A 22,482-nucleotide genomic window follows, 5' to 3' on the forward strand; every position below is an offset into this window, starting at 1 on the left:
TGCGCGTACCACATCCAGAGTTCCAGAATGTGCTGTCAACACAGGAACTACTATTGGTTGATTGATGTGAAAAGAGGACACTACCTTTGGTAAGAAAGCGGGATTCGTCCGAAGTTCCGCTCTGTCATCATGAAACACCAAATACGGTGACTTGCATGACAAGGCACCCAAATCCGAAACACGCCTTGCCGAAGCTAAGGCTAGAAGAAAAATTTTTTCCAAGTGAGAAACTTTATATCCACTTGCTGTAAGGGTTCAAAATATGAAGACTGTAAGAAATCTAAAACCAGATTCAAGTCCCATGGCGCTGTAGGTGGAATGAATGGAAGTTGTGCTCTGAGGACACCTTGGAGAAAAGTGCGTATAGACGGCAATAGAGCCAATCGTCTTTGAAAGTAAATTGACAAAGCAGATACCTGCACCTTTAGTGTAGATAAACGCAGTCCTCCATCTAACCCTGTTTGTAGAAACAACAAAAGGCGGGATAACTTGAAAGATGATGTCGGAAACTTCCGAGCTTCACACCAACCTATATAGGCACGCCATATTCTGTAATAATGAGCTGCCGTAACCGGCTTCCTAGCTCGTAACATGGTTGGTATAACCGATTCTGGAATGCCCTCTCTTAAGAGGGCGGTCTCAACAGCCACCCCGTCAAACGCAGCCGCGCTAAATCGGGGTAAAGGAACGGACCCTGTTGTAACAGGTCTGGACGTAGTGGGAGCGGCCAAGGATCGTCTGCGAGTAGTCCTTGGAGATCCGAGAACCAAGCTCTCCGAGGCCAATGAGGCGCCACTAGTATGACTGTGACAGACTCTCTTTTGATCCGTTTTAGCACCAGAGGGAGCAACGGAAACGGTGGAAACAGATACACAAGACTGTACGGCCACGCGACAGTGAGAGCATCCACCGCAACTGCCTTTGGATCTCTTGTTCTGGACACATACTGGAACGTTTGGTGATTGTGTCGAGACGCCATCAGGTCCACCTGAGGATAACCCCATCGCTGGACCAACATGTGAAACACTTCTGGATTTAATGCCCATTCGCCTGGATGAAAATCCCGACGACTGAGATAATCCGCTTCCCAGTTGTCCACTCCCGGAATGAACACGGCCGACAATATCACCTGGTGGCATTCCGCCCAATTGAGGATTCGAGCTACTTCCCGCATTGCCATGCGGCTTCTCGTTCCTCCTTGTTTGTTGATGTATGCGACCGCCGTCGCATTGTCTGACAGCACTTGGACAGGCTGAGAGCGAAGCATGTGCACTGCTTGTCGTAGCGCATTGTAAATTGCGCGGAGTTCCAGGACATTTATAGACAGTAATCTTTCGTGATCCGCCCAGAGACCCTGGAGCTGACAATTTTGAATTACCGCTCCCCAACCTCTGAGACTGGCGTCCGTAGTTAGAATTATCCAATTCCAGCCTCCGAACCGTCTTCCTGCGGTTAAATTGTGTTCCTTGAGCCACCAGAGCAGACACACTCTTGCCCTTGGCGACAACCTCACCCTGTGGTGAATCTGCAGATGCGAGCCCGACCACTGGGCGAGCACATTCAGTTGAAATGGACGCGAGTGAAATCTTCCGACCTGAAGCGCTTCGAAAGCTGCCACCATTGTGCCTAAGAGGCGAATGCACAAGTGTACAGACACTGTGCGTGGCTGGAGCACTAATTGTACTAGATGGCGTAGAATCTGTACTTTGTTGTGGTAGGTAAATTCTTTGATTGACCGTATCGAGAATCATACCTAGGAATTGAAGGCGTTGAGACGGAATTAGATGTGATTTCTTGAAATTGACAATCCAACCGTGGCGAACCAGTACCTCGTACGTTAGTAGCGCATGTTGGAGAAGCATCTGTTGAGACGGAGCTTTGATGAGCAGATCGTCTAAATACGGAACTATTGTCACTCCCAGGGATCTGAGATGAGCTATCATCACAGACATCACTTTGGTGAATACCCGAGGCGCTGACGACAGGCCAAACGGTAGAGCCTGAAACTGGTAATGGTTCTGGCGTATTGCAAACCGTAAGAATTTCTGATGAAGCTGCCAAATTGGAATGTGTAAGTACGCATCCTTGAGATCTAGCGCAATCATAAATTCCTTTGGCTCTAAACCCGCAATCACCGAACGCAGAGACTCCATCTTGAATCTGTAGTAAGTTACGTACTGATTGAGACCCTTTAAGTTCAATATTGGTCTGACTGAGCCATCCGGCTTCGGTACCACAAACAGACTGGAATAATAACCCTGACCCTGCTGATGTACAGGGACCGGAATCAAAACAGCTGAATCCAGTAGGGACTGAATGGCAATTTGCAGAACCGCACTCTTGTCGTCCGACAGAGGCAATCCTGTCTTGAAAAACAGCAGAGGCAGAAGACAGTCGAACTCTATTTTGTAATCTTTTAACACTAAATTGCGGATCCACCCATCCGCGGATGTGTGGAACCACGCCAAATGGAACGTCTGAAGGCGTGCTCCCACAATCGGAGAACCGAGATGGGCTGGTAGTCCGTCATGCCACTGGTTTGTCGGTAACCTTAGCGTCCTGGCGACTTGTGTTGGTTTGTTGGACACCACGTCCACGTCTAGCAGGCGTGGCTGTTCCTCTGCCACGTCCTCGAAAGGACTGAGGTCTAAAGGATTTGAACGAAGGTCCAGCGTACCTCCTTCTTGATACCGGTGGAGGCAATGGTAAGAAAACAGACTTACCTCCCGTAGCCTCAGCAATCCATGCGTCCAATTCAGGACCAAACAACTTCTTGCCATCGTAAGGCAACGCCTCTATACCTCGTTTGACCTCTGCCTCCCCATGATAAGCACGCAGCCAGAGTGCTCTTCGTGCCGTAACTAGCGACGATGAAATACGAGAAGTGAGCTGACAGACGTCAGTAGACGCTGTACAGAGATACTCTACAGCCTCACTCATTTGATTTGCAAGAAGTATCAGGTTTTCGTCATGTAAAGCAGATTTGAGTTCTGTAATCCATATTATGAGCGCCTTAGTGACCCAGATGCCAACCAATCCAGGTCTCAGCATCACACCTGCTGCTACATACATGGACTTTAGCATAGTTTCTATCTTACGATCTGAAGGGTCTTTAAGCGTAGTAGCTGCTGGCACTGGTATGGTTAATTTCTTGGTAAGCTTCGACACTGACGAATAAACTATTGGTGGATTCTCCCATGTACATGTTACCGAGTCTGGAAACGGGTAACTAGACTTAAATCTGCGAGGTATAGAAAACAGTTTATCTGGATTCTGTCGTGTTTCTACTAACATCTGATTAAGAGATTCCGAGACAGGAAAACTTACTGGAGTTTTTTTTTTGTCGTTTAGTAAATACGACCTGATCATTTGTGAGAGGCTCCTCAGTTTCAGTAAACTTCAGAGACTGACGTACCGCTCTGATGAGATCATCAATGCCGGAACTGTTAAAATCCTCACTATCTGACTCCACTTCGCCCTCCTCACCCTCATCTTGTTCCGTGAGATCTGGCATGGAATCGTCAGAATGCAACATAGCAGAAACTGGAAAATCATAAGACATATGAAATTTATCCCGTTTACCCAAAATGGATTTGGACCTTACGCAAGGCTGAGAGGCCTCCGGTAGTTCTGGCGGTCTCACCCTAGACTCAGATCTTGCCGTTTCCCGCTCCTGTCGAGCGGCGGTCAATTCTGATTGTAACCTATCCAGTACATTTACTAACATTTCCCACGGAGGGTTCGGTGAGGAAATTGGCTGTAAAACTGGAGCAGAAATCGTATTCTGAACCGAATCCACAAAACATACTGTACATGTGGTAGATCCATCCGGTAACACACTGCAACAGACTTTACAATTATGCTTTTTAGTTTTTGCTGGTGCCTTACTCATTATGGCGACAGACAATACACAAAAACAGACACTTGCACGACTCAGTAAAATAGTAGTAAGGTGTCTCAGTGTGTGTATGTATGCATGTATGTATGCATGTATGCATATATGCATATATACATATGCATATATATATATATATATATATATATATATATATATATATATATATATATATATATATATATATATATATATATATATAATAAGATTTTACTTACCGATAAATCTATTTCTCGGAGTCCGTAGTGGATGCTGGGGTTCCTGAAAGGACCATGGGGAATAGCGGCTCCGCAGGAGACAGGGCACAAAAAGTAAAGCTTTTCCAGATCAGGTGGTGTGCACTGGCTCCTCCCCCTATGACCCTCCTCCAGACTCCAGTTAGGTACTGTGCCCGGACGAGCGTACACAATAAGGGAGGATTTTGAATCCCGGGTAAGACTCATACCAGCCACACCAATCACACCGTACAACTTGTGATCTAAACCCAGTTAACAGTATGATAACAGCGGAGCCTCTGAAAGATGGCTTCCTTCAACAATAACCCGAATTAGTTAACAATAACTATGTACAATTATTGCAGATAATCCGCACTTGGGATGGGCGCCCAGCATCCACTACGGACTCCGAGAAATAGATTTATCGGTAAGTAAAATCTTATTTTCTCTATCGTCCTAGTGGATGCTGGGGTTCCTGAAAGGACCATGGGGATTATACCAAAGCTCCCAAACGGGCGGGAGAGTGCGGATGACTCTGCAGCACCGAATGAGAGAACTCCAGGTCCTCCTTAGCCAGAGTATCAAATTTGTAAAATTTTACAAACGTGTTCTCCCCTGACCACGTAGCTGCTCGGCAAAGTTGTAATGCCGAGACCCCTCGGGCAGCCGCCCAAGATGAGCCCACCTTCCTTGTGGAGTGGGCCTTTACAGATTTAGGCTGTGGCAGGCCTGCCACAGAATGTGCAAGTTGGATTGTGCTACAGATCCAACGAGCAATCGTCTGCTTAGACGCAGGAGCACCCATCTTGTTGGGTGCATACAATATAAACAACGAGTCAGATTTTCTGACTCCAGCTGTCCTTACAATATATATTTTTAATGCTCTGACAACGTCCAGTAACTTGGAGTCCTCCAAGTCACTTGTAGCCGCAGGCACTACAATAGGCTGGTTCAGATGAAATGCTGACACCACCTTAGGGAGAAAATGCGGACGAGTCCGCAGTTCTGCCCTGTCCGAATGGAAAATCAGATATGGGCTTTTGTAAGATAAAGCTGCCAGTTCTGACACTCTCCTGGCCGAAGCCAGGGCTAGAAGCATGGTCACTTTCCATGTGAGATATTTCAAATCCACCTTCTTTAGTGGTTCAAACCAATGAGATTTTAGAAAGTCCAAAACCACATTGAGATCCCACGGTGCCACTGGAGGCACCACAGGAGGCTGTATATGTAGCACTCCCTTAACAAAGGTCTGGACTTCAGGGACTGAAGCCAATTCTTTTTGAAAGAAAATCGACAGGGCCGAAATTTGAACCTTAATAGATCCCAATTTGAGACCCATAGACAATCCTGATTGCAGGAAATGTAGGAATCGACCCAGTTGAAATTCCTCCGTCGGAGCACTCCGATCTTCGCACCACGCAACATATTTTCGCCAAATTCGGTGATAATGTTGCACGGTTACTTCCTTCCTTGCTTTAATCAAAGTAGGAATGACTTCTTCCGGCATGCCTTTTTCCTTTAGGATCCGGCGTTCAACCGCCATGCCGTCAAACGCAGCCGCGGTAAGTCTTGAAACAGACAGGGACCCTGCTGAAGCAAGTCCCTCCTTAGAGGTAGAGGCCACGGATCTTCCGTGATCATCTCTTGAAGTTCCGGGTACCAAGTCCTTCTTGGCCAATCCGGAACCACTAGTATCGTCCTTACGCCTCTTTGCCGTATAATTCTCAATACTTTTGGTATGAGAGGCAGAGGAGGAAACACATACACCGACTGGTACACCCAAGGCGTTACCAGCGCGTCCACAGCTATTGCCTGCGGATCTCTTGACCTGGCGCAATACCTGTCCAGTTTTTTGTTGAGGCGAGACGCCATCATGTCCACCATTGGTCTTTCCCAACGGGTTACCAGCAAGTGGAAGACTTCTGGATGAAGTCCCCACTCTCCCGGGTGAAGATCGTGTCTGCTGAGGAAGTCTGCTTCCCAGTTGTCCACTCCCGGGATGAACACTGCTGACAGTGCTATCACATGATTCTCTGCCCAGCGAAGAATCCTTGCAGCTTCTGCCATTGCACTCCTGCTTCTTGTGCCGCCCTGTCTGTTCACATGGGCGACTGCCGTGATGTTGTCCGACTGGATCAACACCGGTTTTCCCTGAAGCAGAGGTTCTGCCTGGCTTAGAGCATTGTATATTGCTCTTAGTTCCAGAATGTTTATGTGAAGAGACGTTTCCAGGCTCGTCCATACTCCCTGGAAGTTTCTTCCTTGTGTGACTGCTCCCCAGCCTCTCAGGCTGGCGTCCGTGGTCACCAGGATCCAATCCTGTATGCCGAATCTGCGGCCCTCCAATAGATGAGCACTCTGCAACCACCACAGAAGAGACACCCTTGTCCTTGGAGACAGGGTTATCCGCAGGTGCATCTGAAGATGCGACCCTGACCATTTGTCCAACAGATAGATCCCTTTGGAAAATTCTTGCGTGGAATCTGCCGAATGGAATTGCTTCGTAAGAAGCCACCATTTTTCCCAGGACTCTTGTGCATTGATGTACAGACACCTTTCCTGGTTTTAGGAGGTTCCTGACAAGCTCGGATAACTCCTTGGCTTTTTCCTCCGGGAGAAAAACCTTTTTCTGAACCGTGTCCAGAATCATTCCTAGGAACAGCAGACGAGTTGTCGGCATTAACTGGGATTTTGGAATATTCAGAATCCACCCGTGCTGTTTTAGCACTTCTTGAGACAGTGCTAATCCCATCTCTAGCTGTTCTCTGGACCTTGCCCTTATTAGGAGATCGTCCAAGTATGGGATAATTAATATGCCTTTTCTTCGAAGAAGAATCATCATCTCGGCCATTACCTTTGTAAAGACCCGAGGTGCCGTGGACAATCCGAACGGCAGCGTCTGAAACTGATAGTGACAGTTTTGTACAACGAACCTGAGGTACCCCTGGTGTGAGGGGTAAATTGGAACGTGGAGATACGCATCCTTGATGTCCAAGGATACCATAAAGTCCCCCTCTTCCAGGTTCGCTATCACTGCTCTGAGTGACTCCATCTTGAACTTGAACTTCTTTATGTACAGGTTCAAGGACTTCAGATTTAGAATAGGCCTTACCGAGCCATCCGGCTTCGGTACCACAAAAAGAGTGGAATAATACCCCTTCCCTTGTTGTAGAAGAGGTACCTTGACTATCACCTGCTGAGAGTACAGCTTGTGAATGGCTTCCAAAACAGTCTCCCTTTCGGAGGGGGACGTTGGTAAAGCAGACTTCAGGAAACGGCGAGGTGGATCTGTCTCTAATTCCAACCTGTACCCCTGAGATATTATCTGCAGGATCCAGGGATCTACCTGCGAGTGAGCCCACTGCGCGCTGTAATTTTTGAGACGACCACCCACCGTCCCCGAGTCCGCTTGAGAAGCCCCAGCGTCATGCTGAGGCTTTTGTAGAAGCCGGGGAAGGCTTCTGTTCCTGGGAAGGAGCTGCCTGTTGCTGTCTCTTCCCTCGACCTCTGCCTCGTGGCAGATATGAATAGCCCTTTGCTCTCTTATTTTTAAAGGAACGAAAGGGCTGCGGTTGAAAAGTCGGTGCTGTCGTTTTGAATCCGCATCGCCTGTCCACTGTCGCGTCCATAAAGCTCTTCTGGCCGAAATGGACATAGCACTTACCCGTGATGCCAGTGTGCAGATATCCCTCTGTGCATCACGCATATAAAGAAATGCATCCTTTATTTGTTCTAACGACAGTAAAATATTGTCCCTGTCCAGGGTATCAATATTTTCAATCAGGGACTCTGACCAAACTACCCCAGCACTGCACATCCAGGCAGTCGCTATAGCTGGTCGTAGTATAACACCTGCATGTGTGTATATACTTTTTTGGATATTTCCCATCCTCCTATCTGATGGATCTTTAAGTGCGGCCGTCTCAGGAGAGGGTAACGCCACTTGTTTAGATAAGCGTGTTAGCGCCTTGTCCACCCTAGGAGGTGTTTCCCAGCGCTCCCTAACCTCTGGCGGGAAAGGGTATAATGCCAATAATTTCTTTGAAATTATCAGCTTTTTATCAGGGGCAACCCATGCTTCATTACACACGTCATTTAATTCTTCTGATTCAGGAAAAACTATAGGTAGTTTTTTCACACCCCACATAATACCCTGTTTAGTGGTACCTGTAGTATCAGCTAAATGTAACGCCTCCTTCATTGCCAAAATCATATAACGTGTGGCCCTACTGGAAAATACGGTTGATTCGTCACCGTCACCACTGGAGTCAGTGCCTGTGTCTGGGTCTGTGTCGACCGACTGAGGCAAAGGGCGTTTCACAGCCCCTGACGGTGTTTGAGTCGCCTGGACAGGCACTAATTGATTGTCCGGCCGTCTCATGTCGTCAAACGACTGCTTTAGCGTGTTGACACTATCCCGTAGTTCCATAAATAAAGGCATCCATTCTGGTGTCGACTCCCTAGGGGGTGACATCCTCATATTTGGCAATTGCTCCGCCTCCACACCAATATCGTCCTCATACATGTCGACACACACGTACCGACACACAGCAGACACACAGGGAATGCTCCTAACGAAGACAGGACCCACTAGCCCTTTGGGGAGACAGAGGGAGAGTTTGCCAGCACACACCAAAAGCGCTATATATAACAGGGATAGCCTTATAATAAGAATTTACTTACCGATAATTCTATTTCTCGGAGTCCGTAGTGGATGCTGGGGTTCCTGAAAGGACCATGGGGAATAGCGGCTCCGCAGGAGACAGGGCACAAAAGTAAAGCTTTTACAGGTCAGGTGGTGTGTACTGGCTCCTCCCCCTATGACCCTCCTCCAGACTCCAGTTAGGTACTGTGCCCGGACGAGCGTACACAATAAGGGAGGATTTTGAATCCCGGGTAAGACTCATACCAGCCACACCAATCACACCGTACAACTTGTGATCTAAACCCAGTTAACAGTATGATAACAGAGGAGCCTCTGAAAGATGGCTTCCTAAACAATAACCCGAATTAGTTAACAATAACTATGTACAAGTATTGCAGATAATCCGCACTTGGGATGGGCGCCCAGCATCCACTACGGACTCCGAGAAATAGAATTATCGGTAAGTAAATTCTTATTTTCTCTATCGTCCTAAGTGGATGCTGGGGTTCCTGAAAGGACCATGGGGATTATACCAAAGCTCCCAAACGGGCGGGAGAGTGCGGATGACTCTGCAGCACCGAATGAGAGAACTCCAGGTCCTCCTTTGCCAGGGTATCAAATTTGTAAAAATTTACAAACGTGTTCTCCCCTGACCACGTAGCTGCTCGGCAGAGTTGTAATGCCGAGACCCCTCGGGCAGCCGCCCAAGATGAGCCCACCTTCCTTGCGGAATGGGCCTTAACAGATTTAGGCTGTGGCAGGCCTGCCACAGAATGTACAAGTTGAATTTTGTTACAAAACCAACGAGCAATCGACTGCTTAGAAGCAGATGCACCCAACTTGTTGGGTGCATACAGTATAAACAGCGAGTCAGATTTTCTGACTCCAGCCGTCCTTTAAATGTATATTTTTAAGGCTCTGACAACGTCCAACAACTTGGAGTCCTTCAAGTCGTCTGTAGCCGCAGGCACTACAATAGGCTGGTTCAGGTGAAACGCTGATACCACCTTAGGGAGAAAATGCGGACGCGTCCGCAGCTCTGCCCTATGTCGAATGGAAAATTAAATAAGGGCTTTTATAAGACAAAGCCGCCAGTTCAGATACTCTCCCGGCCGAAGCGAGGGCCAGTAACATAGTCACTTTCCATGTGAGATATTTCAAATCCACATTCTTTAGTGGTTCAAACCAATTGGATTTGAGGAAATCTAAAACTACATTTAGATCCCACGGTGCCACCTTAGGCACCACAGGAGGCTGTATATGCAGTACTCCTTTGATAAAAATCTGGACCTCAGGGACTGAGGCCAATTCTTTGTGGAAGAATATTGATAGGGCCGAAATTTGAACCTTAATAGATCCCAATTTGAGACCCATAGACAATCCTGATTGCAGGAAATGTAGGAAAACGACCCAGTTGAAATTCCTCCATCGGAGCACTCCGCTGCTCGCACCACGCAACATATTTTCGCCAAATACGGCGATAATGCTTCGCGGTGACTTCCTTCCTTGCCTTTATCAAGGTAGGAATGACTTCTTCTGGAATGCCTTTTCCTTTTAGGATCTGGCATTCAACGCCATGCCGTCAAACGCAGCCGCGGTAAGTCTTGAAAAAGACAAGGACCCTGCTGAAGCAGGTCCCTTCTCAGAAGTAGAGGCCACGGATCGTCCGTGACCATCTCTTGAAGTTCCGGGTACCAAGTCCTTCTTGGCCAATCCGGAGCCACTAGTCTTACTCCTCTTTGCCGTATAATCCTCAATACCTTTGGTATGAGAGGCAGAGGAGGAAACACATATACCGACTGGTACACCCAAGGTGTTACCAGCGCGTCCACAGCTATTGCCTGCGGATCTCTTGACCTGGCGCAATACCTGTCCAGTGTTTTGTTGAGGCGAGACGCCATCATGTCCACCATTGGTTTTACCCAACGGTTTAATAGCATGTGGAAAACTTCTGGATGAAGTCCCCACTCTCCCGGGTGAAGGTCGTGTCTGCTGAGGAAGTCTGCTTCCCAGTTGTCCACGCCCGGGATGAATACTGCTGACAGTGCTATCACGTGATTCTCCGCCCAGCGAAGGATCCTGGCAGCTTCTGCCATTGCCCTCCTGCTTCTTGTGCCGCCCTGTCTGTTTACATGGGCGACTGCCGTGATGTTGTCCGACTGGATCAACACCGGTCTTCCTTGAAGCAGAGGTTCCGCCTGGCTTAGAGCATTGTAGATTGCTCTTAGTTCCAGAATGCTTATGTGAAGAGACTTTTTCAGGCTCGACCACACTCCCTGGAAATTTCTTCCCTGTGTGACTGCTCCCCAGCCTCTCAGGCTGGCATCCGTGGTCACCAGGATCCAATCCTGTATGCCGAATCTGCGGCCCTCCAATAGATGAGCCTCCTGCAACCACCACAGAAGGGATACCCTTGTCCTCGGCGACAGGGTTATCCGCAGGTGCATCTGAAGATGCGACCCTGACCATTTGTCCAACAGATCCCTTTGCATGGAATCTGCCGAAAGGGATTGCTTCGTAAGAAGCTACCATTTTTTCCCAGGACTCTTGTGCATTGATGTACAGACACCTTTCCTGGTTTTAGGAGGTTCCTGACCAGGTCAGATAACTCCTTGGCTTTTTCTTCGGGAAGAAAAACCTTTTTCTGAACTGTGTCCAGAATCATCCCCAGGAACAGCAGACGAGTTGTCGGCATTAATTGGGATTTTGGAATATTCAGAATCCATCCGTGCTGCTTTAGCACCTCTTGAGATAGTGCTAAACCCATCTCTAGCTGTTCTCTGGACCTTGCCCTTATTAGGAGATCGTCCAAGTATGGGATAATTAATACGCCTTTTCTTCGAAGAAGAAATATTATCTCGGCCATTACCTTTGTAAAGACCCGAGGTGCCGTGGACAAACCAAACGGCAGCGTCTGAAACTGATAGTGACAGTTTTGTACAACGAACCTGAGGTACCCCTGGTGTGAGGGGTAATTGGAACGTGGAGATACGCATCCTTGATGTCCAAGGATACCATAAAGTCCCCTTCTTCCAGGTTCGCTATCACTGCTCTGAGTGACTCCATCTTGAACTTGAACTTCTTTTTGTATAGGTTCAAGGACTTCAGATTTAGAATAGGCCTTACCGAGCCATCCGGCTTCGGTACCACAAATAGAGTGGAATAATACCCCTTCCCTTGTTGTAGAAGAGGTACCTTGACTATCACCTGCTGAGAATACAGCTTGTGAATGGCTTCCAAAACCGTCTCCCTTTCTGAGGGGGACGTTGGTAAAGCAGACTTCAGGAAACGGCGAGGTGGCTCTGTCTCTAATTTCAACCTGTACCCCTGAGATATTATCTGCAGGATCCAGGGATTTACCTGCGAGTGAGCCCACTGCGCGCTGTAATTTTTGAGACGACCGCCTACCGCCCCCGAGTCCGCTTGCGAAGCCCCAGCGTCATGCTGAGGCTTTTGTAGAAGCCGGGGAGGGCTTCTGTTCCTGGGAAGGAGCTGCCTGTTGCTGTCTCTTCCCTCGTCCTCTGCCTCGTGGCAGATATGAATAGCCCTTTGCTCTCTTATTTTTAAAGGAACGAAAGGGCTGCGGTTGAAAGGTCGGTGCCTTTTTCTGTTGGGGAGTGACTTGAGGTAGAAAGGTGGATTTCCCGGCCGTAGCCGTGGCCACCAAATCCGATAGACCGACCTCAAATAACTCCTCTACGCATCGCCTGTCCACTGTCGTGTCCATAAAGCTCTTCTGGCCGAAATGGACATAGCACTTACCCGTGATGCCAGTGTGCAGATATCTCTCTGTGCATCACGCATATAAAGAAATGCATCCTTTATTTGTTCTAACGACAGTAAAATATTGTCCCTGTCCAGGGTATCAATATTTTCGATCAGGGACTCTGACCAAACTACCCCAGCACTGCACATCCAGGCAGTCGCAATAGCTGGTCGTAGTATAACACCTGCATGTGTGTATATACCTTTTTGGATATTTTCCATCCTCCTATCCGATGGATCTTTAAGTGCGTCCGTCTCAGGAGAGGGTAACGCCACTTGTTTTGATAAGCGTGTTAGCGCTTTGTCCACCCTAGGTGGTGTTTCCCAGCGCTCCCTAACCTCTGGCGGGAAAGGGTATAAAGCCAATAACTTCTTTGAAATTAGCAGTTTTTTATCGGGGCACCCCACGCTTCATCACACACGTCATTTAATTCTTCTGATTCGGTAAAAACTACTGGTAGTTTTTTCACACCCCACATAATACCCTGTTTAGTGGTACCTGTAGTATCAGCTAAATGTAACATCTCCTTTATTGCCAAAATCATATAACGTGTGGCCCTACTGGAAAATACGGTTGATTCGTCACCTTCACCACCGGAATCAGTGCCTGTGTCTGGGTCTGTGTCGACCGACTGAGGCAAGGGACGTTTTACAGCCCCTGACGGTGTTTGAGGCGCCTGGACAGACACTAATTGAGTGTCCGGCCGCCTCATGTCGGCAAACGACTGCTTAAGCGAGTTGACGCTATCCCGTAATTCCACAAATAAAGGCATCCATTCTGGTGTCGACCCCCTAGGAGGTGACATCCTCATATTTGGCAATTGCTCCGCCTCCACACCAATAACGTCCTCATACATGTCGACACACAGCAGACACACAGGGAATGCTCTATACGAAGACAGGACCCACTAGCCCTTTGGGGAGACAGAGGGAGAGTCTGCCAGCACACACCAAAAAGCGCTATATATGACAGGGATAGCCTTATGATTAAGTGCTCCCTTATAGCTGCTTTTATATTAATATATTGCCATTTATTCTGCCCCCCCTCTCTGTTATACCCTGTTTCTGTAGTGCAGTGCAGGGGAGAGACCTGGGAGCCTTCCTGACCAGCGGAGCTGTGACAGAAAATGGCGCCGTGTGCTGAGGAGATAGGCCCCGCCCCTTTTTCGGCGGGCTCGTCTCCCGCTATTTAGTACATTTAGGCAGGGGTAAATATCTCCATATAGCCTCTGGGGCTATATGTGAGGTATTTTTAGCCTTTTTAAAGGTTTACATTTGCCTCCCAGGGCGCCCCCCCCCAGCGCCCTGCACCCTCAGTGACTGCCGTGTGAAGTGTGCTGAGAGGAAAATGGCGCACAGCTGCAGTGCTGTGCGCTACCTTAAGAAGACTGCAGGAGTCTTCAGCCGCCGATTCTGGACCTCTTCTTGCTTCAGCATCTGTGAGGGGGCCGGCGGCGTGGCTCCGGTGACCATCCAGGCTGTACCTGTGATCGTCCCTCTGGAGCTTCATGTCCAGTAGCCAAGAAGCCAATCCATCCTGCACGCAGGTGAGTTCACTTCTTCTCCCCTCTGTCCCTCGTTGCAGTGATCCTGTTGCCAGCAGGAATCACTGTAAAATAAAAAACCTAAGCTAAACTCTCTAAGCAGCTCTTTATGAGAGCCACCTAGAATTGCACCCTTCTCGGCCGGGCACAAAAATCTAACTGGAGTCTGGAGGAGGGTCATAGGGGGAGGAGCCAGTACACACCACCTGACCTGTAAAAGCTTTACTTTTGTGCCCTGTCTCCTGCGGAGCCGCTATTCCCCATGGTCCTTTCAGGAACCCCAGCATCCACTTAGGACGATAGAGAAAATAAGTGCTCCCTTATAGCTGCTTTATATATATCAAAATATCGCCATAAATTTGCCCCCCCTCTCTGTTTTACCCTGTTTCTGTAGTGCAGTGGAGAGACCTGGGAGCCGTCCTGACCAGCGGAGCTGTGAGAGGAAATGGCGCCGTGTGCTGAGGAGATAGGCCCCGCCCCTTTTCCGGCGGGCTCGTCTCCCGCTATTTAGTGAATCCAGGCAGGGGTTAAATATCTCCATATAGCCTCTGGGGGCTATATGTGAGGTATTTTTAGCCTTTATATAGGTTACATTTGCCTCCCAGGGCGCCCCCCCCCAGCGCCCTGCACCCTCAGTGACTGCGTGTGAAGTGTGCTGAGAGGAAAATGGCGCACAGCTGCAGTGCTGTGCGCTACCTTTAGAAGACTGCAGGAGTCTTCAGCCGCCGATTCTGGACCTCTTCTGACTTCAGCATCTGCAAGGGGGCCGGCGGCGCGGCTCCGGTGACCATCCAGGCTGTACCTGTGATCGTCCCTCTGGAGCTGATGTCCAGTAGCCAAGAAGCCAATCCATCCTGCACGCAGGTGAGTTCACTTCTTCTCCCCTCAGTCCCTCGTTGCAGTGATCCTGTTGCCAGCAGGACTCACTGTAAAATAAAAAACCTAAGCTAAACTTTTTCTAAGCAGCTCTTTAGGAGAGCCACCTAGATTGCACCCTTCTCGGCCGGGCACAAAAATCTAACTGGAGTCTGGAGGAGGGTCATAGGGGGAGGAGCCAGTGCACACCACCTGATCTGGAAAAGCTTTACTTTTTGTGCCCTGTCTCCTGCGGAGCCGCTATTCCCCATGGTCCTTTCAGGAACCCCAGCATCCACTAGGACGATAGAGAAATATATATATATATATATATATATATATATATATATATATATATATATATATATATATATATATATATATAGAAAAAGCGGATAAGATCAGAGCGACCACCGGTGGTAAAAAAGTATAAAACTAGAGATATATATTTAAAAGCACAGGCGGGATTTATTCAAAACAAACGTAATCAGTTAAAAAAAAATTTTTTGACACACATGTCAACATATAAAAAAAGGGGGTTATTTTTTCCAACAAAGTTTTCTGTTTAAAAGTGAACAGTAAAACATATATTCAGAGAAAAAGGCATAAAAAGGACATAAAAAAACATAAATGAGTGCTAAAAACGGGCCCTCATGGTAATAATAAAGGTATTGTGCAAAGTATAAATATATCTAAAATTAATTAGAACAAGAGAAGTAATGAATAGAATGAGCAGCTTATCTTTGGATTTTCAGTAATAGCAGGAATCACCCAACGCGTTTCGTCTTGTTTGACTTCATCAAGGGGTAGTGAGCACAGTGGGACATGTCAGTTATTTATACCCCTATGGGTCAGGAAATGATTAGTGACCTCATTTCCTGTGACAGGATGTTCAGGATATAAAAACCGTTATTATTTTAAGAAGTGCAATATACATAGTGTCAGCATATAGTGATAATGGCAGCATGTAAAGCGCCTTAATTGCGCTAAGAAAATGTGTCCAGAAATCATGTTAAATGCAGAAATACTTTTTGTTTACTAAAGTCCGGTTTTGTGACGCGAATTGCGATATATATATATATATCTATCTGGCCAAGTGCAGTACACGTGGCCAGTACTATGAAATGTGATTCCAAATTCCCACTAACACCCCTGCGCCTCCGGTGGAGTAGCGATGTAGTACTGGAACGTTCTGGAATCACAGCAGGAAGACACAGGAAGCATGGTTAAAATGGCTGCCATGCATACACTTATAATCACAGTGCAGGTTCTATTCATACTGATATTATAAACAGCCTGTATAAAATCCCTGCCAGTATAAAACAGCATTATATACAGGTTGAGTATCCCATATCCAAATATTCCGAAATACAGAATATTCCAAAATACGGACTTTTTTGAGTGAGTGAGAAAGTGAAACCTTTGTTTTTTGATGGCTCAATGTACACAAACTTTGTTTAATATACAAAGTTATTAATAATATTGTATTAAATGACCTTCAGGCTGTGTATATAAGGTGTATATGAAACATAAATGAATTGTGTGAATGTACACACACTTTGTTTAATGCACAAAGTTATAAAAAATATTGGCTAAAATTACCTTCAGGCTGTGTGTTTAGCGTGTATATGTAACATAAATGCATTCTGTGCTTAGATTTAGGTCCCATCATCATAAGATCTCATTATGGTATCTAATTATTCCAAAATCCGGAAAAATCAGATATCCAAAATACCTCTGGTCCCAAGCATTTTGGATAAGGGATACTCAACATGTATGTATGTATGTATGTATGTATGTATGTATGTATGTATGTATGTATGTATGTATGTATGTATATATATGTCATACTGCTGATGTTGCTGCTGTCCCTTCTCTCCCCCCCCCCCCCCCCGCGTCTGCTCCGTTGCGGATGCAGTGCGGGACCTGGAAGCGGGACTGGGAGCGCGCTGTGAAGCGCTATGATTACCGGGCAGAGCAGCGGTGGCTTGAACAAGCGGCGGCCGGCTCTGAGAAGCGGCGGCCGGAGCTGGGCGGGCTCTGAGAAGCGGCGGGTAGAACAGCGGGCGGCTTCTGAGACGCGGGGCCGGAGCAGCAGTGGGGCCATGAGAAGCGGCGGCCGGAGCAGCAGTGGGCGGGCTATTAGACACGGCGGCCGGAGCAGCGGGCAGGCTATTAGACACGGCGGCCGGAGCAGCGGCGGCTCCGTCAGCAGAGGGAACCCAGCGCCTTCCCCACACCTCGGGGCGGCAGCGGAAGCTGACCGCCCCGCTCACATACCTGCACTTCTTGTGATGAGGCTCCGACGGGGCTTCTCAGTAAGCGCCGGCCAGCCTGCAGGAGATCTGTGTGTGTGGCTGTGAGGGTGCTCTTTTAGAGAGGACCGACACGCCCCTGCTGCTATCAGCAGCTTGCACTATCCCTGACCCTGCCTGTTGGAAGGGGGAAAGGGATGTGTATAAAATATAAAAATATAAAAATAAAAATGAAATATTCAAAGTAATTGTGGACCCAGCCACAAACTAACTGTTGCTATCGAGCACAGAAAAAACACTGAGGTACTCGGGGATATGGAGGGGTGGAGTGTTCTAAATTTAAATATTCAGTGCTGTTCCTACGGAAGCCGTCCATATCCCAAGAGTACTCCAGTGACCCCTAGTGGATGAAAAAGAAAACAAAATACAACTTTATGCCAAATAACTCGACTGACAATTCATTCATTAAATAGATTTTTCCAATTTGTTAAATTATTTACGAATCGTGGTCTCTTTATCCAGTTTAACTGAAGTATTACTGGTGTTTATTAAGGAATCACCACAAAATTTGCACCCCTAAGGTAACTCTTCCATCCGAATCCACACCAAATTACTTAAACGCTAGGTTTAAATAGGATTTTGGTACCTACCGGTAAATCCTTTTCTCGTAGTCCGTAGAGGATGCTGGGGTCCACATTAGTACCATGGGGTATAGACAGGTCCACCAGGAGCCATTGGCACTTTAAGAGTTTTAGAGTGTGGGCTGGCTCCTCCCTCTATGCCCCTCCTACCAGACTCAGTCTAGAAACTGTGCCCGAGGAGACAACATACTTCGAGAGAAGGATTATACACAGTGGTGAGATTCATACCAGCTCACACATACAAGGCACGTCAAGCCAACTAGCTTGAACTACTCAGCAACAGCTGACACATTAATTACCAAGTAAAAATGCAGTACTTAACTATAACGAAGTTGTACTGTACCTAATAACATTTCCAGGAAAATGAAGCACTGGGCGGGCGCCCAGCATCCTCTACGGACTACGAGAAAAGGATTTACCGGTAGGTACCAAAATCCTATTTACTCTTAAGTCCTAGAGGATGCTGGGGTCCACATTAGTACCATGGGGATGTACCAAAGCTCCCAGAACAGGAGGGAGAGCACTGAGGCTCCTGCAGAACTCATTGACAACTTCAGATCATCAGAGGCCAAAGTATCGAACTTGTAAAACTTTGCAAACGTGTTCGACCCAGACCAAGTTGCAGCTCAGCAAAGTTGCACTGCCGAAACACCCCAGGCAGCCGCACGGGAAGAACCCACCTTGCGAGTAAAGTGGGCCTTGACGGATTAAGGACACGGCAGTCCTGCCGTAGAATAAGAGTGCTGGATAGTGAACCTGATCCAGCAAGAGATAGTCTGCTTAGAAGTAGAACACCCAATATTATTGGGATCATATAGGACAAACAGAGTCCGACTTTCTGTGACGAGCGGTCCTCTTCACATAGATCTTCAGAGCCCTTACGACATCCAAGGACTTTGATTTAATAGAGGAGTCAGTAGCCACTGGCACCACAATAGGTTGGTTGATATGAAATGCCGACACAACCTTTGGAAGAAACTGCTGACGAGTCCAGAGCTCAGCTCTGTCTTCGTGGATGATCAAGTAAGGGCTTTTACAGGATAAAGCCCCCAGCTCGGACACACGTCTAGAAGGCCAACAAAGTGACCGCTTTCCATGTAAGAAATTTGACCTCTACCTTCTATAGAGGCTCAAACCAATCCAACTGGAGGAACTGCAACACCATGTTAAGGTCCCAAGGCGCCATAGGCGGTACAACAGGAAGTTGGATATGTAGAACTCCCTTCTAAAAAGTCTGATCCTCAGGGAGGGCAGCCAATTGTTTCTGAAAGAAAATGGATAGGGCTGAAATCTGGACCTTCACAGATCCCAACCTCAGACCCATATCCACTCCTGCTTGCAGGAAGAGGAGGAAACGTCCCAGTTGAAACTCCACCGTAGGAAACTTTTTGGACTCACACCAAGAAACATTTCTTCCAAATACAACGGCAATGTTTAGACGTTACCCCTTTCCTAGCCCGTATGAGGGTAGGAAAAACCTTCGGAATGCCCTTTGAGCAAGAATCAGGTGCTCAACTTCCATGCCGTCAAATGTAGCTGTCTTGATAGGCGAACGGCCCCTGCTGCAGCAGGTCCTCCCGAAGAGGAAGAGGCCTCGGCTATTCTTGCAGTAGATTCAGAAGGTCCGCGTACCAAGCCCCTCTCGGCCAGTCTGGGGCAATGAGGATCGCTTGTACCTTTGTTCTCCTTATGAGCTTTAGGATTCTTGGGATGAGTGGGAGTGGTGGAAACATGTACACTGACTGGAACACCCACGGAGATACCAGGGCGTCCACTGTCACTGCCTGTGGGTCTCTCGGCCTGGAATAATCACGCCGAAGATTCTTGTTGAAACGAGAGGCCATCATGTCTATTTGGGGTAAACCCCAAAGATCCAGAGTCCCCACTCTCCTGGATGGACAGTGTCTGTTGAGGAAGTCTGCTTCCCAGTTGTCTACTTCAGGAAAGAAGATGGCTGACAGCGCTAACGGATGTTTTTCTGTTCAGAGTATCATCCTTGCCACCTCTGACATGGTCGCTCTGCTCTATGTTCCGCCTTGTTTATGTAAGCCACTGTTACGTTGTCCGACTGCACTTGAATGGCCCGATTTCTCAGAAGAGGGGCCGCCTTAAGACCACCGTTGTAGACGGCTCTTAGTTTCAGGATGTTGGTGGGCAGGCCGGCATCCAGGCTTGACCACCATCCTTGGAAGGTTACTCCTTGAGTGACTGCTCCCCATCCCCGGAGACTTGCATCCGTGGTTAGAAGGACCCAGTCCTGAATCCCGAACCTGCGTCCCTCCAGAAGGTGAGGCAATTGGAGCCACCAGAGGAGTGAAATCCTGGCCTTTGGTGACAGACGAATTCTCTCGTGCATGTGGAGGAGAGATGATGACCACTTGTCTAGGATATCCAGTTGGAAGGTCCGAGCGTGGAACCTCCCGTACTGGAGAGCCTCGTAAGAGGCTACCATCTTTCCTAATAGGCGAACGTATTGATGAACAGACACTCGGACCATAGCTTGTATCACCAACGCCTTTTCATGCGGAAGAAACACCCTCTGCACTTACATATCCCGGATCATTCCCAGGAATAACATCTGGGTGGGTTCCAAATGTGACTTTGGAAGGTCCAGAATCCAACTGTGACTCTGGAGCAGTTGTGTTGCGAGAACAATGGACTGCAGAAGCTTCTCTTTGGACGATGCCTTTATCAGCAGATCGACCAGATATGGAATGATGTTCACACCTTGCTTGTGGAGGAGAATCAATTCTGCCATCACCTTGGTAAACACCCTCAGTGCTGTGGAGAGGCCAAATGGCAGGGCCTGCAACTGAAAATGACAGTCCAGCAATGCGAAGCGGAGATAAGCCTGATGCGGCAGCCAGATCGGAATGCGGAGGTATGCATCCTTGATATCCAGGGATACCAGGAATTCCCCTTTTTCCAGATCTGATATCACCGCCCTGAGAGACTCCATCTTGAACACCTTTAGAAAAGAGTTCAATGATTTTAGGTTCAGAATGGGCCTGACCAAACCATCCGGTTTCGGTACGACAAAAAAGGTTCAAATAGTAACCCTTGGTGTAGCATGTGAGGTGGTACTGGCACAATGACCTGTGCCTCTACCAGCTTTTGGACAGCGTCCTGTAGTACAGTGCTGTCCTCCAACAGAGTTGGTAAGCCCGACTTGAAAAAGCGATGAGGGGGGAGACTTTGAAATTCCAGCCTGTATCCCTGAGACACAATATCTATCACCCAGGGATCCAGGCCGGACGATACCCAGACATGACTGAAGTGTCCGAGTCTCGCTCCCACTGGCCCCACCACCGGGACGTGCAGTCCACCGTCATGCGGAGGACTTTGGCGTACCCGAAGTAGGATTTTGTTCCTGGGAACCTGCAGCGGCAGGTTTCTTGGACTTAACCCAACCTCCCCTAAAGAAGGTATTGGACGGTCTGGCCTTTCTAGGCTGGTTAGGCCGAAAGGACTGCGTTCCAGCAGAAGAGAAGGATTTCTTCAGAGCAGGTGCTGCTGAGGGAAGAAACGGAGACTTGCCCGCTGTAGCGGTGGATATCCACGCGTCTAGAGCTTCCCCAAAGAGAGCCTGACCTGTATAGGGTAGGGACTCCACACTTCTGGATTCCGCGTCGGCCGACCACTGGCGCAGCCACAGTCCCTGACGAGCTGAAACAGACATGGAAGATATTCCCGCAGCCAAGGAACCCAGGCCTTTCATGGATTCTACCATAAAACCTGCAGAATCATGTATGCTGCGTAAATACAAAGCAACGTTAATCCTATCCATCGTATCCAAATCCTCAAGTAAGGTAGCCGATCACTTTACTATTGCCTTTGCAATCCACGCAGTAGCAATAGTGGGACGTAATATGGCCCCAGAAGCAGTGTACATTGATTTAAACGTGTTATCAATTTTTCTATCTGCTGGCTCCTTTAAGGCGGAAGATAATGGAACAGGCAAAACCACCTTCTTTGTTGACGCATCTGTGTCCAGACTCTCAATCAGCAGGTTTTCCCATTTTTTTCCTATCCTCCTCAGGGAAAGGAAATGCCACCTGTACCCTTTTAGGGACCTGGAATTCTTCTCTGGGTTTTCCCATGCTTTTTCAAATATAGCATTCAATTCCTTTGACGCAGGGAAGGTTAGCGAGGCTTTTTTGATTTTCAGTGAAAAAAGCCTCCTCAACCTGCTCAGGTGTGGCATCATTAACATTTAACACATCCCTGATAGCCTCCATCAACAATTGACCCCCGCAACACATCCCCATCACAATCTGTAGTGTCAGAATCAGTATCCGTGTAATCTTGTGACATGCACAAGTGCACGTTTGTGGGGGTATATAGCGGGGCGTCCTGAGCTACCAGAACTGGGCCATGCTGTCATGGAGCTCTGCGATACCTGGGTTGCAGATTCATTACTAGCAACCCTGTCAGAAATCTGAGAAATCCAAGATTTGATACAGGAAAACCACTCTGGTCCCCTTGCTGGTATCTGTGCTAAAACCAGTGCTATCCTGATTACATGGAATGGGATTATCCTGGGAAGAGAAAACCTCTGCAGTATATGACAGTGTCCCTGGACATAACTAAAAGGAGACCACCAAACTCTCCACACACACACACAGGTGGGGACAGACAGTTTCACCCCCCCCCCCCCCCCCCCCAAG

At 47.9% G+C, this 22,482-nt stretch overlaps 1 protein-coding gene across 2 annotated transcripts in view; it reads right to left on the minus strand.

Annotated features, from left to right (window-relative positions):
- NUCKS1 (nuclear casein kinase and cyclin dependent kinase substrate 1) overlaps nucleotides 1-22,482 on the minus strand; it is a 144,359-nt gene that overhangs the window by 39,715 nt on the left and 82,162 nt on the right. The window lies entirely within an intron of this gene.

This window comes from Pseudophryne corroboree, chromosome 2 (assembly GCF_028390025.1).
Source record: "Pseudophryne corroboree isolate aPseCor3 chromosome 2, aPseCor3.hap2, whole genome shotgun sequence".
Taxonomy (NCBI): Eukaryota; Metazoa; Chordata; class Amphibia; order Anura; family Myobatrachidae; genus Pseudophryne; species Pseudophryne corroboree.